The sequence below is a fragment of the Rattus norvegicus genome, chromosome 5 (assembly GCF_021556685.1).
Source record: "Rattus norvegicus strain SHRSP/BbbUtx chromosome 5, alternate assembly SHRSP_T2T, whole genome shotgun sequence".
NCBI lineage: Eukaryota > Metazoa > Chordata > Mammalia > Rodentia > Muridae > Rattus > Rattus norvegicus.
Genome location: NC_141538.1, coordinates 120,921,195 through 120,936,116, shown reverse-complemented (window position 1 = coordinate 120,936,116; position 14,922 = coordinate 120,921,195). Strand labels below are relative to the sequence as shown.

Below are 14,922 nucleotides of genomic sequence, written 5' to 3'. Positions count from 1 at the left end.
GCTGAAGCTTCATTTAGAATGATCAGATCTTTTCAGACAAAACGAAGCATGTTGCATTTAGTCCTTGCAACTTTAAATTTAACTCATTCAAAACAGCAAAGGTATCAAACAAGTAAGCTATTTTCTGCAACTTACTTTTATCACTTAGGATTTTACTACAGTGAACAGATATCATGACCAAGACAACTCTCATAAGGACAACATTTAATTGGGGATGGCCTATAGGTTCAGAGGTTCAGTCCATTATCATCAAGGCAGGAACATGGCAGCATCCAGGCAGGCATGGTGCAGGAGGAGCTGACGGTTCTACATTTTCATCTAAAGGCTGCTAACAGAATACTGACTTCCAGGCAGCTAGGATGAGGGTCTTAAGCCCACACCCACAGTGACACACTTACTCCAACAAGCCCACACCTCTTAATAGTACCACCCCCTGGCCTGAGCATATACAAACCATCACATCACTGAAAAGTACTTCTAACCTATGATTGTGCTTTCAGAATAAAAGGTGTTTTGAGTTCATCATAAACCTCAAAGAATGTTTTAAAACTTTTCCTCTTGACAACAGGCTTACTTGATTGTGATTGTGAAATAATAGATGCTTGTTTGCCAAACACAACTAATTGTACAGTTTCGAAAGAGTTGACAGTTTAAAGTGCTTGCCTTTACAAAATCACAATACTTTTCAGTACTTCCAGTAACACTTGTGTCAGCGTCTTCATTGCTAATATTTGCTGATGATTCATACAGTGAGTTCTGATGACTTTCATTGACTCAACCAGACCTTGAAATCCAGATGGCCATCCTAGCATAGCTGGAGCATTGTCTGTATAAACACCACAAACCTTTTTCTAGGAGATCGTATGCTTTCAGAAATGAACCAACTGTATCACGTGTATCATGGGCAGTAGTTGTCTCAAGAGGTTTGCAAAAAAAGAAACTCATCTTTAAAGTTGTTAGCCATGTAAGCCAGTAACTGTGAACAGTTTGCAATGTCTGCAGATTCATTGAGCTGGATACTAAATATTGGAAGTGGAGTGCATCTAATTTCCTGGATTACCTGACCAAGAATATCAGCAGACATGTCATGTATTCTTCTGTGAACACAGTTAGATAAGGTTAGATAAGTGCAGTTAGATAAGAAACCTGCACTCAATTCTGTAACAAATTCATCTCTGATCATGACTCAAACAATGTTTTTGGCTTCTGGCAATAATAAGTCCTCAGCAATGATATGAGTTTTCATAGCCCTAATGATTCTGAGTGCCACTAAAAATGGCTGCTACTTTTTGTTTGTGGTACTGGCCACCTGTGTCAATCTGGCTTTCTTGAGTCCATCAGTTTTGCTTCTAAAATCGTTGATGTCCTTGCTGGCAAAGTGTGGATGCTCGTTATCAAAATGGGTTTTAGTTTGCTTGGTTTCATATATTTGGCTGACAGAATTTCACAACAAAGAACACATTGTGGTTTCTCAATCCCCCCTGTAATTATTGAGGTAAAACCTTACTATATTTTTCTTAACATTTTTTCCTACTTGATCTATTGTCACGGGATTTTTTTCCTAATGAAAAGAATATCTAACAATAGCCTTAATAAAATGACAGATGATACAAGGCAGAGTTCAGTCAGCATTGTTCATTAACATTTCCAATGATATGTTTTTTTTTAAAAACATACCTGTTACTATCACATGAGGGCAGTATTCACACCAACCACAGATAATTATAAAAAGACCAAAAAGCAGCATCCAGATTAAGTAAGAATGGTTGGTATACACACTCACATGCGCATGCACACATGTGCACGAGCACACACACACACAACACAGACACAGACACAGACACACACACACACACACACACACGCACACTGCAGTGGTCGATGATTTTACAGTGCATGATTTTACATTTACACAGTACTTATAATTCACGTGGTGCTGTTCTTACCTCCAGTGCTGCTGCCTTCAGCACAGTAGCTGTGCTGTACACATGTGTGACTGGTCTGCGTAAGTACATTGTGGCACCAGCACTGTCGCACACACCTGTATTTGTTTCAGCGGCATGAGATGGGTTGCTGGGATGAGACTGTCATGCCAGGAACTCTTATGTGGGAGTATCTGCATGTGGGTAACCCTGCCTGGAGATCAATAGAGGACTGGTGTCTCGGCTCCGACTATCGAAAATATGTGTTTTCTGATAGTCTCAGGTGACTCCTGGGAAAGGGCCATTCAGACCCCCAAAAGAGGTTGAGAAATCCTGGTTTAGACCCTGTATTTTATCCCTGATACTTGATATGCTGTCTCTCCTGTGATCTCTTCAACTCGTAAGGCTTTCCTTTGAACTTCCTAGATGGGATGTTGGGTTTTTAAATTCTATGTTCAGTTCAGTTTGAGTCCCCTTCAGTGCTTCCCTCTCCTAACTGAATTCCATTCTCAAGTCTTGGATTGGTTTTGTCATTTCCATGCCCCGTGCTTATGTTTTCTTGGGCTCCACTCAGGCGGTTACTCTCCTTAAGCTCTTCCTCCTTGATTCCATGAGCTGCTGCTCTCTGTTTTCTTTAAACTCCGTGAATTCTTTGATGAGGATTATGATTCTTTTAAATTCCATATCCTGGAATTCATCTAGGTAATTACCATTGGCAAGCATTTCTACAGGGCTGGTAGGATGTGGACAGAAGATGCTGGCTCGATAGTTGATGTCGTTTTGTATTCTTACAGTGAGATCTGGGCATGGAGACTTCCTTTGTTAGTTCTGAGTTTGTTATGGATGAAGCATGTTGTAAAAAAAGAGAAAATGTGCTGGGTCCAGAGGTTGGAAATGGCTTGGGTGGATTGAAGTCAGATGGACAGAGGGACTGACCAGCCTGGTGTACTGGATGTGCTTCCTGTTCTTAGATGGGAGTATGAGGGTGACTAGGTTGAGTCTACTGGTTTGGCAGGTAGTCAGGGAAGATCCTGACCAAGCCTGAAGTTCTCCTGCAATGAAGGCAGGGAAGGCTATGGGACCTAGGATAAATCCTAATGGCTGTGGAAAAATGAGATTTTAGTGGTATGGGGTACTTGTCAGGCTAGACCCTGGAGGAGAATGTAGGAAATTTGGGTATTGAATGAGACCTATGGGTGGTTGGAGGTCTGGAGCCAGGCTTTGGTAGAAGCCTAGAGGTTGGCTGGGGGCAGGAAAAGCAGGTAGAATCAGCCTGTTAGCTTTCATAGTTCTCGCTCATTGTTAAATTGCCCATTCAGGAAAGACAAACCCTCACCGTGTGGAACAGTGTCCATCCCTAACTTGGTACTAAAGGTATGTCCTGATTACACATTGTCCATTCATTAAGAACCATACATATATATTATCTTACATATTGCTCAGCATGCTTGGCCATTGGGAAATAGTTCGTCATATGTTGTACTTTGGTATTTTCATCCCATTGTGTGGAAAGGAGATTTAAGTAGGACCTTCTCTTATCCTCCTATAAATGAGCCTCCATGTTTGAAAGGTAAGGTTTATATTTTACTTTTATAACAGGCATAGACACACACACACACACACACACACACACACACACAATCCTTGTGCTATTTTCAGGGTTGTGAACATGATGGGTTTTGTTGTGTGGTTAAGTTAAAGGGAACACTTGCCTTTGAGAGGAAGAATTTTTGTGGTGTGACCATAATTGACTCAAGTCAGCCCTAATGGGACTAGGGTCTTCCAGAAATCAGTGGTCCAGAAGACGCAGGGGAATCACGCAACAGATTCTCTATTGCTAGCACTGGAAATGGAAGAGGTCGGAGCGACGGTGTGGGCAGCATCCAAGAATCTCAGGGAGCAACTGGGAGCAGCAAGAGAATCAGAGCCATCGCCCACCAGCGGCAAGACATGGAATTCTGTCACACTTCCATGAGTCTGGCTCAATGGATGCTATGTTAAGCTGGTAAGTTAAATGTAGTTTCAAGTTTGCTTCATCTGAAATTTTTAGGACTAGAACTGTTTTCCAAGTTTCCCTGACATTGGCACACTTATATGTCCTCTGCTGGGTAAGCACTCGTAGCTCCCAAGTCTGAAGTCCAAAATGCACCAAGACCTGAAGCAGATCTGCTAGTTACTCAGAAAGTTTCAGATTTTGAAGCCCTTCGTATTTTGGGTGTTTGTATTAAGGGTACTCAGCTTTCTTTCATAGTGTATCAATATCGAACAAATACAGCTTCTATCCAGAGGCTGTCTGGATAAAATATCCGGAACAAACACAGCTTCTATCACAACTGCTGACTAAGACACACCATATCATGAAAAACCTGTGTTTATCCCGCTGTACTGCAAAAATAACCTGAAACCCTGTGAGTAGCTATTCCCACTTGGCCTCAGACAAGGAAGGGGGATAAATATGGATGAGAAATCTTTAAAATTCAAGATCAGCTGCAGCTCACATACAAATCCTCATCATCCTTGGTGAGCAACAGACAGTGTAATTGTTTGACGTATGCGATGTTACTGAAGCTGTCTCCAACTTTGAAACCAGGCGTCCCATTCCCCACCCCCTTCTTTTTAAAAATAATTCTTTCCCTCGGGACCTGAACAGATGTTTTCATTTTACTCCAACGAAAAGACTGTTTTCCTCATCCACCAGGAATATGTCCCAGTACAAAGTGCTAACCTCGTTTGGATTTGAACCCCCATCCTCAAGAGCAAAAGGAGGTGGACGCTCGCCAAGTGTCAGCTCAGCTGCGAGAAGTGTTTTAAATCATGTTTTGACGTACGTTATGCTGTTAACCAGAAAACTCGGGGCAGCACACAGCACACATGCTTCTAGTCACGGGCTTCAAATCACATGATCTCTTCTTTGTCTTGAAGACCTTTTGATGTGCGTTCCCAATATTGAGTTTCTCTGCTTTTAATAATCTTATATTCCTTCCTCAATATAAATGTCACGAAAAGTACCAAACGCTAATCTTCAAAGATCAAACAGGAAGAAAGAGGTGGGCAGACGAGCTCAGTGGCTTGAATTCCTGAAATTTCTCATTTAAAAAATTTATTTTCACTAATAAAAGCCTCAGTCGAAGATGCGCTTGGTCCCTGCTCTCAAAGTTGGGAGACCCCGGATTTCAGAATTATTTAACAAAATAATTTGATCTCTCCCTGTGAGGCACCTGAGATGCAAGGCCACTAATCTTTATTTAGAGCTGCTCAGAACCAGTACACACTGGCTTTTATTTTCCCATCTTTGCTTTGGTTAGTGTGACTAACAGCCCTGGTGTGCATGTGACAAAGGACTTGGCAGTGCTAGGCTGGAAGAGTCCCTTGCAAACTTGTCATGGTGGCTTCTTCAGCACCAAAGTACTTTTTCCGTCTTTTTTTCTTTTTTATTTTTTAAAGTGGGAATTGTGTAATAACTCGATAAAAGCCATTCACTTGTTTTGGAACTTGGCTATTAAAAAAGCACCCAATTTGTTTCCCATGACAGGCTGGCACTCAAACCCCCACAATGGAAGTTATGAAAGTCATGCTCAAAATCATGTTCGGGAAAGATGCTGGAGGTGTCTGTGACGAAGGTATGCAGGGTCCGCCAGGAGCACTACATGTGCTGAGGTGTTTTTGGAGAACTCGGTCTTCTTTCATTTTCCCACCGGAAAACACCATCTGTTGAGAGACACGGCATTTATAATGTTTGAGTGCCGCTGTGGATGGGCATTTAAAAGGCACAATTATTCCAGGCTTCCTTCATGTGTGTCACTTTAATATACCTTTCCTTGGTGTTTTTAGTCACCCTCCAGGGGTAGTTCTAGAAACTCAGCCTTGGTGAGGCTTTGAGGGGGCAGCCAGGGATAGCATATGGTTTAGGGATGGCTTAGCGGTGCTTCTCAAAGCTGTTTTTACTTATTATGCGCTTGTGAGGACTATTGATGGGTGAAGCCCACCCCCACCTCTCCAGTGTCAGTGCTGGGTGTTCTACATTATAACATAAGCATGGATAAGTAGAATATTTTGAGCTCTGTTGTTGTATAAATATAAAAATTAAATTGCTGTCTTTTATCCCCCACTAGGTCCGGCACCACGGTGCCCCAAGTTGTCTGCTAGATATCTTAAGTCTCAGTCAGCAAAGCGTCTCACCCACTTTGCTCCATCCCAAATCACACTGCTGAAGGCCTCTCTCTGAGCCTGGCAGCAGTCTCTCTACCTCTCTAGTTCCCAAGGCAGGTTTCCATGCCAGAAACACACGTCCCAACTCCACGGTGGCCCAGTGTCTCCTGCCACCGCACACTTTATTGCACTTAAATAGCTACATGAAAGAACACACAACACAATAACCTTTGATCCAGTTGATAAGATATAATTGTCCAGATAAACATGCAAAGCCCTGTACACACCCATCCCTTAAGAACATTCCTAACAACCTGTAAAGGTGCAGCGTGGAATCTTAACGTCAGCTTGCGTGTTGTCCCGAGGCTACTCTGTCTCCTCCTCTCTTCCGTTCCCATCTCCTCCTCTTCATTCATACTTCTCTTCCACCCATCCTTCCTTCTCATCCAATGACAGGCCTCCTCCTATCCTGTACCTGCCCCTCACCTGTATTTTACAAATTCAATGGGGAGAAGGTTCTGGTGAAGTCACCTGAGTCCTGAGTACTTGACTAGGCAGCCATCCTTGGGGCAGTGGAATTAGCATCAACATACAGATAACTCCAGGGCAAACCGCAACAGAGCTCTACTAACTTTACTTGAGGATAATGTATCCCTTTATAAAACTGTAAAACACGAGGAATTTGTGTGTGATATTACTATTTTTGAGCAACTACCACATCCCAGACACTCCTTTGTTCATATATATATATATGTGTGTGTGTATATATATACATATATACATATATATATATATATATATATATATATACATGGGCATATGCAGATAAATTCTCACTAAATGTTTTTGGAAGATCATTACAAGAGAAGGGCTCTAAAATTGTATAGACTGAATTTGATGCCAGGACTTTTCTCTACAATTGTCACGATTAGCTCACTTTAAGGACCCAGTGATGCAATTACAGGCTCAGGCAAAGAGGCAATGGTTCAGTAGCGAATGGAAGTTCATAGTCTGTGAATGAGTGACAGGGTAACACGACCCTTGTTTTTCTTTGGTGGCATTGGTGATTGAGCCAGGTCCCTAAGCACACTAAGCATGCACCTTACCACTCAGCTGTACTCTCAGCCCAGAATCCTTTTAGCCGCGATGCTGTACTTAGGCCATTTCTTAGGTAAGGCAATAGGGTGATATAACTATTCAGGACCAGCGAGCAGCTCCTGTGCTGCTGTAGTCAAAAGCATAGGCTTCTATTCTTTCATTAAGAAGAGGGAAGCCTGGATACAGTGCTCCATGCCACACCTGAGGACTTAGTCTCAGACACCTTGATGATACATTCTGCAGAGGTCGTGATGGACTGGAATTTTGAGGTGACTGTGATGATAACCAAACTGAACAAAGATTGCTATACGCAGGCGCGTCCATCACGTGCCACTGACCATTAGGCTTTCCTGACTGAGTTACAGGCTGTCTAGTACGCTGAAGTTCTTTATTTTTAAATTACTTATTTTAAAATACTTTCATTGATGTTTTTGGCATAAAATATACTTTGATCATGGTTTTCCCTCCTAAATCCCTCCCAGATCCTTCCCACCTCCCCACCTCCCCAATGCCAAGTCCTTTACTTCTCTCTCCACTTAGAAAACAAGCAGCAAAAAAGGGGGGAAGCAAATCAGAATTTAAAAAGAAATAACACAAGAAACACACACACACACACACACACACACACACAAAACAAAACACAAAAAAGAAACATAACATACAAATAAAAGACCACTGAGACCCCCAAAAAATTACCTAAATGGAGCAATATGAGACCAAAAGTCTACAAAAATATCATCGAGTTCATTTTGTGTTCTCCATCCATCTACTGCTGGGCCTGGGGCTCACTCTTCCAAGTGTGATTAATAAACGCAGAGAGACTCCATTGGGGAAAATTAATTTTTTCTTTGCAAGTGCATGGCAGTTGGAGACAGCTTCTTGGTCAGGGATGGGAGCTCATCTCCACCCTGGGACTTCCTCTGACTTGAGCCTACATAGCCCTGCGCAGGCCACAGTCTCTGTCAGTTCATATGTACGTCTGTCCCATTGGGTCTGAAAGACACTGGGTTTTTGTTTGTTCGTGTTTGGCATCCTTCCCATCTGTCTCACACAGTTGCCTCCTCTTCTGCATAGCCCCCTAGAGGAGCGGTTTGATGAAGGCATCCGGTTTAGGCCTGAGTGTTCAACTTCTCTCTCTGTACATTCGTTGGTTTGGTTGTGGGCTTCTGTGTTAGTTCCTGCCTACTGGAAGGAGAAGCTTCTCTGATGGTGACTGAGTCAGATACTCACCTATGATTATGTCATCGGGAGATGTTTTATTGTTATGATCCTTTAACAGAACAATAGCTTTTCGCTCTTTCCTTGGGCCCGTGGCCTATCCATCTCAGGCTTTTGGCCATCCGGGCAGTGTCAGGCATGGGTTCCACCTTGTGCAGTTGGCCTTAAATCCAACTGGAGAGTAGTTTGTTACTCTCACATTAGTGCCACTATTGCCCCAGCATGTCACAAAGGCAGGTCACCACTACAGATCACAGGTTTTGTAGATGGGCTGGTGTTTGCCTCTCTCCTCTGGTAGCATTCCGAGGACCTTCCAGTACCATGAGCAGTACAGTAGGGATGAAGGCTCCACGAAGGCACCAGCTTGACTTCTCTGTATTCGGAGAAGATATTTATGTGATGTCTTCCGCAATAAGGCCTTACCATCAGTTTGTAGAGAGCAACCAAGAGCTTTGCTTTGGTTGGTATTGGGGGGGTGTTGCATGGATCCCCTTTAGCCAACAACTCAATAAGATGTCATCTATTTCTGTCACTAGAGGTTGCACTTGGTGGCAAAAGGTGCCTAGTTGAGGCATTGTCTCCCCCATTATTTGGTGACTCCATTTATATTTCTTACATAAATGTAAATATTTTAAGAAGCTTCTACTACAGCAGGTTTCCATATGAGCCCTTAAGTGGCCCTTAGCATTAGTTGCTCCTCTCTGTATTTCCCTTTCCCTCCCCTCTCTTCCGCCACTTTCCCTTCTTTTGTGTACCTGCTCCAGCTTCTCCTCTGTCTCCATAACTACGTATTCTATTTCCAACTCCTTGGGAGATCCTCTCTTCCACACCAGTTTCTTAATCTCTACCTAACTCTATACCTATATTCCCATAACTTCTATGGTAACATGGATTGTAGCATGCCTATTGAAAGCTTGAAAGCTAGTGTCCGCATATAAGTGAGCACATTACAATATTTGTCCTTTGGGGATGGGTTACCTTAGATGATTATTCCTACTTCTATACATTTACCTGCGAATTTCATTTTTCAACATCCAAATAATACTCTATTATGTAAACGTAGCCTATTTGTATTATCTATTCATCCATTAATAGACACAAGGCTGTGTCCAATATCTAGCTATTGTGAGTAGAGCAGCAATGGACACGGATGACAAAGTATCTCTGTAGTCGAATATAGAATCATTTGGGTATATGCTCAAGAGTGGAATGGCTGGATTTTGAGGTAAATCTGTGCCCATCTTCCTAAGCAATCAACCACATTTCCACAGTCGACATACAAGTTTGCACTGTCGCCAGCAATGGCTGAGTATTCTCCTTCCCCCACATCCTTGCCAGCAGAGCTGCCATGTGTTTTATTGATCTTGGCTGTCATAACTGCTGTAGGATGAAATCTCAAGGTAGTTTTGATTGGCATTTCTCTGATGGCTGAGGATGTTGAATATTTCTTTAAGAGATTTTTGTGTTTCCTCTTTTGAGAATACTTTATGTCTGCATCCCATTTTAAAATAAGGTTATTTGTCTTGATTTGCAGTTTTTAAAGGGTCTTTATATATTTTGCATATGAGCCCTCTCTGAGATATGTAGCTGGTAAAAAATATTTTCCCTTCTGTAGCCTGCTGCTTTCTTTGAATAACAGAATTCTTTGCCATAAAATGATTTTCCATTTCGTACAGTCCCATTTATTATTTGTTGTTCTTAATTCCTGTGTCCAGTGTCCTGATCAGGTCTTTTCCTGTGTCAGAGTTCAAGACTATTTGCAAATTTCTCTTCCGTTAGATTCAGTGTATCTGGTTTTATGTTGGTGCTCGATTCATTTGGACTTGAGTTTTTGCAGGTGATAAATACAGATGCATTTGGACTCTACCGTGTGCAGTCATCCAGCTTGACTAATACCATTTGTTGAAGATGCTGGGGTTTTTTCTTTTTTTAAAAAAAACTGCATATTTTTGGCTTTCTTGTCAAAAAAGCAGGTGCTCATGGATGTGTAGACTTATATATGGGTCTTCAATTTGATTCTGCTGATAAATGTTTTAATGAAAATTCCTTGCTGTTTTTATTACTATAGTTCTGTAGTATAATTTGAAATGAGGGGTGGTGGTTCTTTTATTATTCAGGATTATTTTAGTTATCCGGGTTGGTTGGTTGGTTTGTTTGTTTGTTTGTTTGTTTGTTTTTTGGTCTTTCCATATGACACTGAAAATCGTTCTTTCAAGTCTGGGGAAGAGAATTATGTTGGAATTTGATGGGTACTGTGTTGACCCTGTAGACTGCTTTTGATAGGATGGCCATTTTCACTGTTAGTCCTACCAATCCATGAGCATAGGAAAGCTTGACAGCTTCCGATGATGTCTTTTTCAATTTCTTTCTTCAGAGACTTACAATTTTTATTATACAAGGCTTTCACTTGCTTCCTTAGAGTTATCCCAAGATATTTTAATTTTTTGGATGCTATTTTGAAAAGTATTTTGTTTCCCTGATTTATTTCTCAGTCTGTCATTTGTCATAGGAAGGCTACTGATTTTTTTGTGTTAATTTTATATTCTGCTACTTTGCTAAAAGTGTTCATCAGCTGCAGAAGTTCCCTGTTTTTTATGCATATGTGTATAAATTATACACACATATATTATATATCATCAGCAAATAAGACACATTGGCTTATTCCTTTCCTATTTGATTCCCCTTGATCTCCTTCAGTTGTCTTATTGCTCTAGCTAAGACTCAAGTATTATATTGACTAGGTATGGAGAGAGTGAAAAGCCTTGTTTTGTTCCTTTTTTTACTGAAATGCTTTGCGTTTCTCTCCATTTAAGTTAATGCTATATGTAGGCTTGCTGTAAATCATCTTTATTATGTCGAGATATGTCCCTTGTTCTCTGTATCTCTCATTTCATTATGAAAGGGTGTTTGTTGGGTTTTGTCAAAGGACATTTCTTTATTTAACAAGACTATCTTATGACTTTGTCTCGTCAGCCCCTTTTCCTGGTAGATTACATTTAGTGACTTATGAATATTGAACTACCTCTACATCTCCTGGATGAAGCCTACTTGGTCATAGTTGATCTTTTTGATGTGTTCTTGGATTCACTTTGCAAGTATTTTAGTGAGAATTTTTGCATCCATATAACTTGTTTGCATAAAAATGTTCTTTAATTCTTTTTCTTTGTTAGACCTTTGTGTAGTTTTGGTATCAGATCAATTATTGCCATGTAAAGAGTATTAGAAAATATTTCTTCAGTTTTATTTTATAGAGAAAGTTCATCAGTACTGGTGTTAATTCTTCAAAGGTTTAGCAGGAATCTGCACTGTATCCATCTGGCCCTGGCTTTTTTTCTGATTGAGAGATTTTAATGACTGGTTTTATTTTACTAGGGGTTATGAGACTGCTTAAATAGCTCATCTCCCTGATTTAACTTTGGTAGGTTGTTATCAAGAAGTTAATCCATTTCTTTTAGGTCTTACAGTTTAGTAGAATACAGACTTTTTTTAGTATGTCTTTATGATTCTGTAGAGTTCTCTTTGTCCGATGTCCTCTTTTTAATCTCTGATTTTATTAACTTGGATATTCTGTGTCTTTTAATTCATTTGTCTAAAGGTTTATCAATCTTATTGATTTTCTCAAAGCACCAACTCTTGATTTATTGATTTTATTGATTTATTGATTTCAGCACCGTTTTATTAATTCTTGCCATCTATTCTTTTTGTGCGCTATTTTCTTTTTGTTCTGGAGCTTACAGGTGTGCCATTAAGTTGCTAATATGAGATCTCTCCAATTTTTTTTATATAGGCATTTAGTGAAACACTTTCATTGTGCTCCATTGGCTTGGATATTTGTATTTTCTTTTCTTTTTCTTTCTTCTTCTTCTTTTTTTTTTTTAGTTCAACCCACTGCTAACATCAATATTTTTCTTTCTTTCTTTCTTTCTTTTTTATTAGATATATTTCTTTACTCAATGTTATTTCAAATGTTATTCCCTTACCCAGTTTCCTGTCCATAGACTCCCCCCATCCCCTCCCCCTCCCACATATGGGTATTCCTCCATCCATCCTCCTTACTGGTCCCCCTTCTCCTGCATTGGGGGTCCAACCTTGGCAGCACCAAGGGCTTCCCCTTCCATTGGTGCCCCAACAAGGCTATTCTCTGCTACCTATGCAGTTGGAGCCCTGGGTCAGTCCATGTATAGTCTTTCAGTAGTGGTTTAAAAAATATGGAACGCTTCACGCTTTGTGTGTCATCCTTTTGCAGGGGCCATGCTAATCTCTGTATCTTTCCAATTTTAGTATATGTGCTGCCGAAGCGAGCATGGATATTTGCATTTTCATTCTGCTTGAAAGAGGTTTTAATTTCCTTCTTATTTTCTATTTTTACACATTTTTGTTGTCATTGTTTAGCCAGTAGTGAGTTCTTTAGTTTCCATGAGTTTGCATATTTATGCCTTTTCTGTTGTTGTTGAAATCCAACTTTAATTCATGATTGTCAGGGAGGATGCAGGGTATTATTTCAATTTGGGGGATACATTTTTAGAAAGCACCCTAGAATCAAATGAAACCAAAAAGTACAACTTATCAAAACATTTAGGATACAGTGAAGGTAATTCTAGGGGAAAAGTAAAGGCATGTCTATTTATGTTAAAAAACCAGGGCCGTTTCAAATATTGTAATCATGTCCCTTGAGGTGTTAGGAAAATAAGAAAAGGGAGGCCTAAAAGCAGTAGACAGAAAAAAAAGTATAAGAATAGAAATTAGTGAAATGCACACTAAAAGAGTAACACAAGGAATCGGAATATTTAGTGCTTGGAAAAAATAGACAAGGTCGAATGACCCTTAACCAAAAGAAAGAGATCTAAATTAATAAAATTAGGTGAAAGGGGACAGAACTATAGATTCCAATGAAATATAGAGATTTAGCAGGGAGTACTTTTAATGTTTATATTCCCAAAATATGAAAAATCTGGAAGAAATGGATAAAACCTCCCAGACAACTCTAGTCAATCAAAATTTAAATCAAGATATAACTTAACATATATAGTTCTGTAACAGGCAATGAGGTTGGGAGTGGTAACAGAGTCTTCCAGTAAGTAAAAGCCCAGGACCAGATGAGTTCACAGATAAATTCTATCAACCTTTAAAATAGAACTAGCACTCCTCTTTCTCAAGTTTTCTGTTTAACAAACTCCCCACCATGGAGCTTGAGAAACCCTTGTTTCAATTGTTGTTGAAGAGATTCCTAAAACATCACAGGCCACGGGTGGTTTTCCTTGGTAGCCTGTCCCCCGTGTCAGGTAGAAGGTAAGTCTCTATTGCAGAAGACACTATGCACTTCAGAAACAGAACCCAGAGGCCACTGAGCTGAACTCAAAAGCTTCCATCCTCATGACTTGCTTTTATGATACCAGGAAGCACCGTCCAAGCTTTCCAAAGGGAGGAAACAACTGACAGTCTTCCCCTCTTACAACAGTCATAAACCACAACTACCATCAGCATGGCGCCATAGCCATAAGTGTGCAACAGTGGCATGCATATCCTGGTAGTAACCAATAGCTGAACTAAAAGAGCTACTCAATAAGAGAAAAATCATATCTATCCAACTACTCAGGGCAAGAGATGTCACGGATCTTGGAGGAGAATCTAAAACTGCCACTATACTAAATCAGCACAATCCCTACCTACATGCTAGTTACTCTTATCCTCACAGACTAGTGTTGTCTTGTCCCCTCATCAAGGAAACTTCTCCTTGAAACAGACTAACTACTACAGGAAACCACAACCAATCAAAATGCAGAGTTGTACAGCTCAGCCCAGTGTATAAACCAATTTCCACACATATAGAAATTTAGGGGATAAAAATTTTAAGAGCCAGAGGATTGGAGAGTTTATTATGAGATTGTGTGTTGTAGGAGTGTCAGATGTTACAGCCATAAAAATCTTACCAATGTGACTGCCTACATACAAGGTGAACAAGGGCAGTAGAAATGCCAAAGTGGATAAAAAAATCCCATGAAGCCTCAATCTATGTAAGAACTACAGACAACTAAGGACTGCTGTGAATGGGAGAAATAATCTTCTCTAGGGACTAATACTAAACGGTCAGTCAAACAATTACCGTGATGTATATTGTACAGGTTGTACTTATGTACTTAGGAATGTGTGTGTGTGTGTGTGTGTGTGTGTGTGTGTGTGTGTGTGTGTGTGTATAAAACACAAATTAATGAAAAAAGAGATTGTGAATTAGAAACAGAGCAAGGTGGGTCTGTGAAGGGTTTGGAGGAAGGAAAGTGAAAGAAAATGATGTAATTATAATCTCAAAAGTTAAAAGAATATAACCATAGGCAAGAACTTTCTGGAAGGATTCAGACAGCTCAAGAAATTACAAGAATTGATATGGGATTTCATGAAATTACAAAGCTTTTGCACAATACAGGAAATATTCACCCTATGAAGAGAGAGCCTACATAATGGGAGAAAATCTTTATTAACCATATACATCTGATAGGGGATTAGTATCTTAACTGTATTAAACTTCCAAAAACTAAAT

The 14,922-nt window shown here is 40.2% G+C and overlaps 1 non-coding gene across 1 annotated transcript; it reads right to left on the bottom strand.

Annotated features, from left to right (window-relative positions):
* Window positions 1-12,589: 12,589 nt before the first annotated feature.
* Window positions 12,590-12,692, bottom strand: LOC120103197 (U6 spliceosomal RNA). Its single transcript, XR_015621637.1, has one exon. It is a non-coding gene; the product is annotated as a U6 spliceosomal RNA (small nuclear RNA).
* Window positions 12,693-14,922: the final 2,230 nt, after the last annotated feature.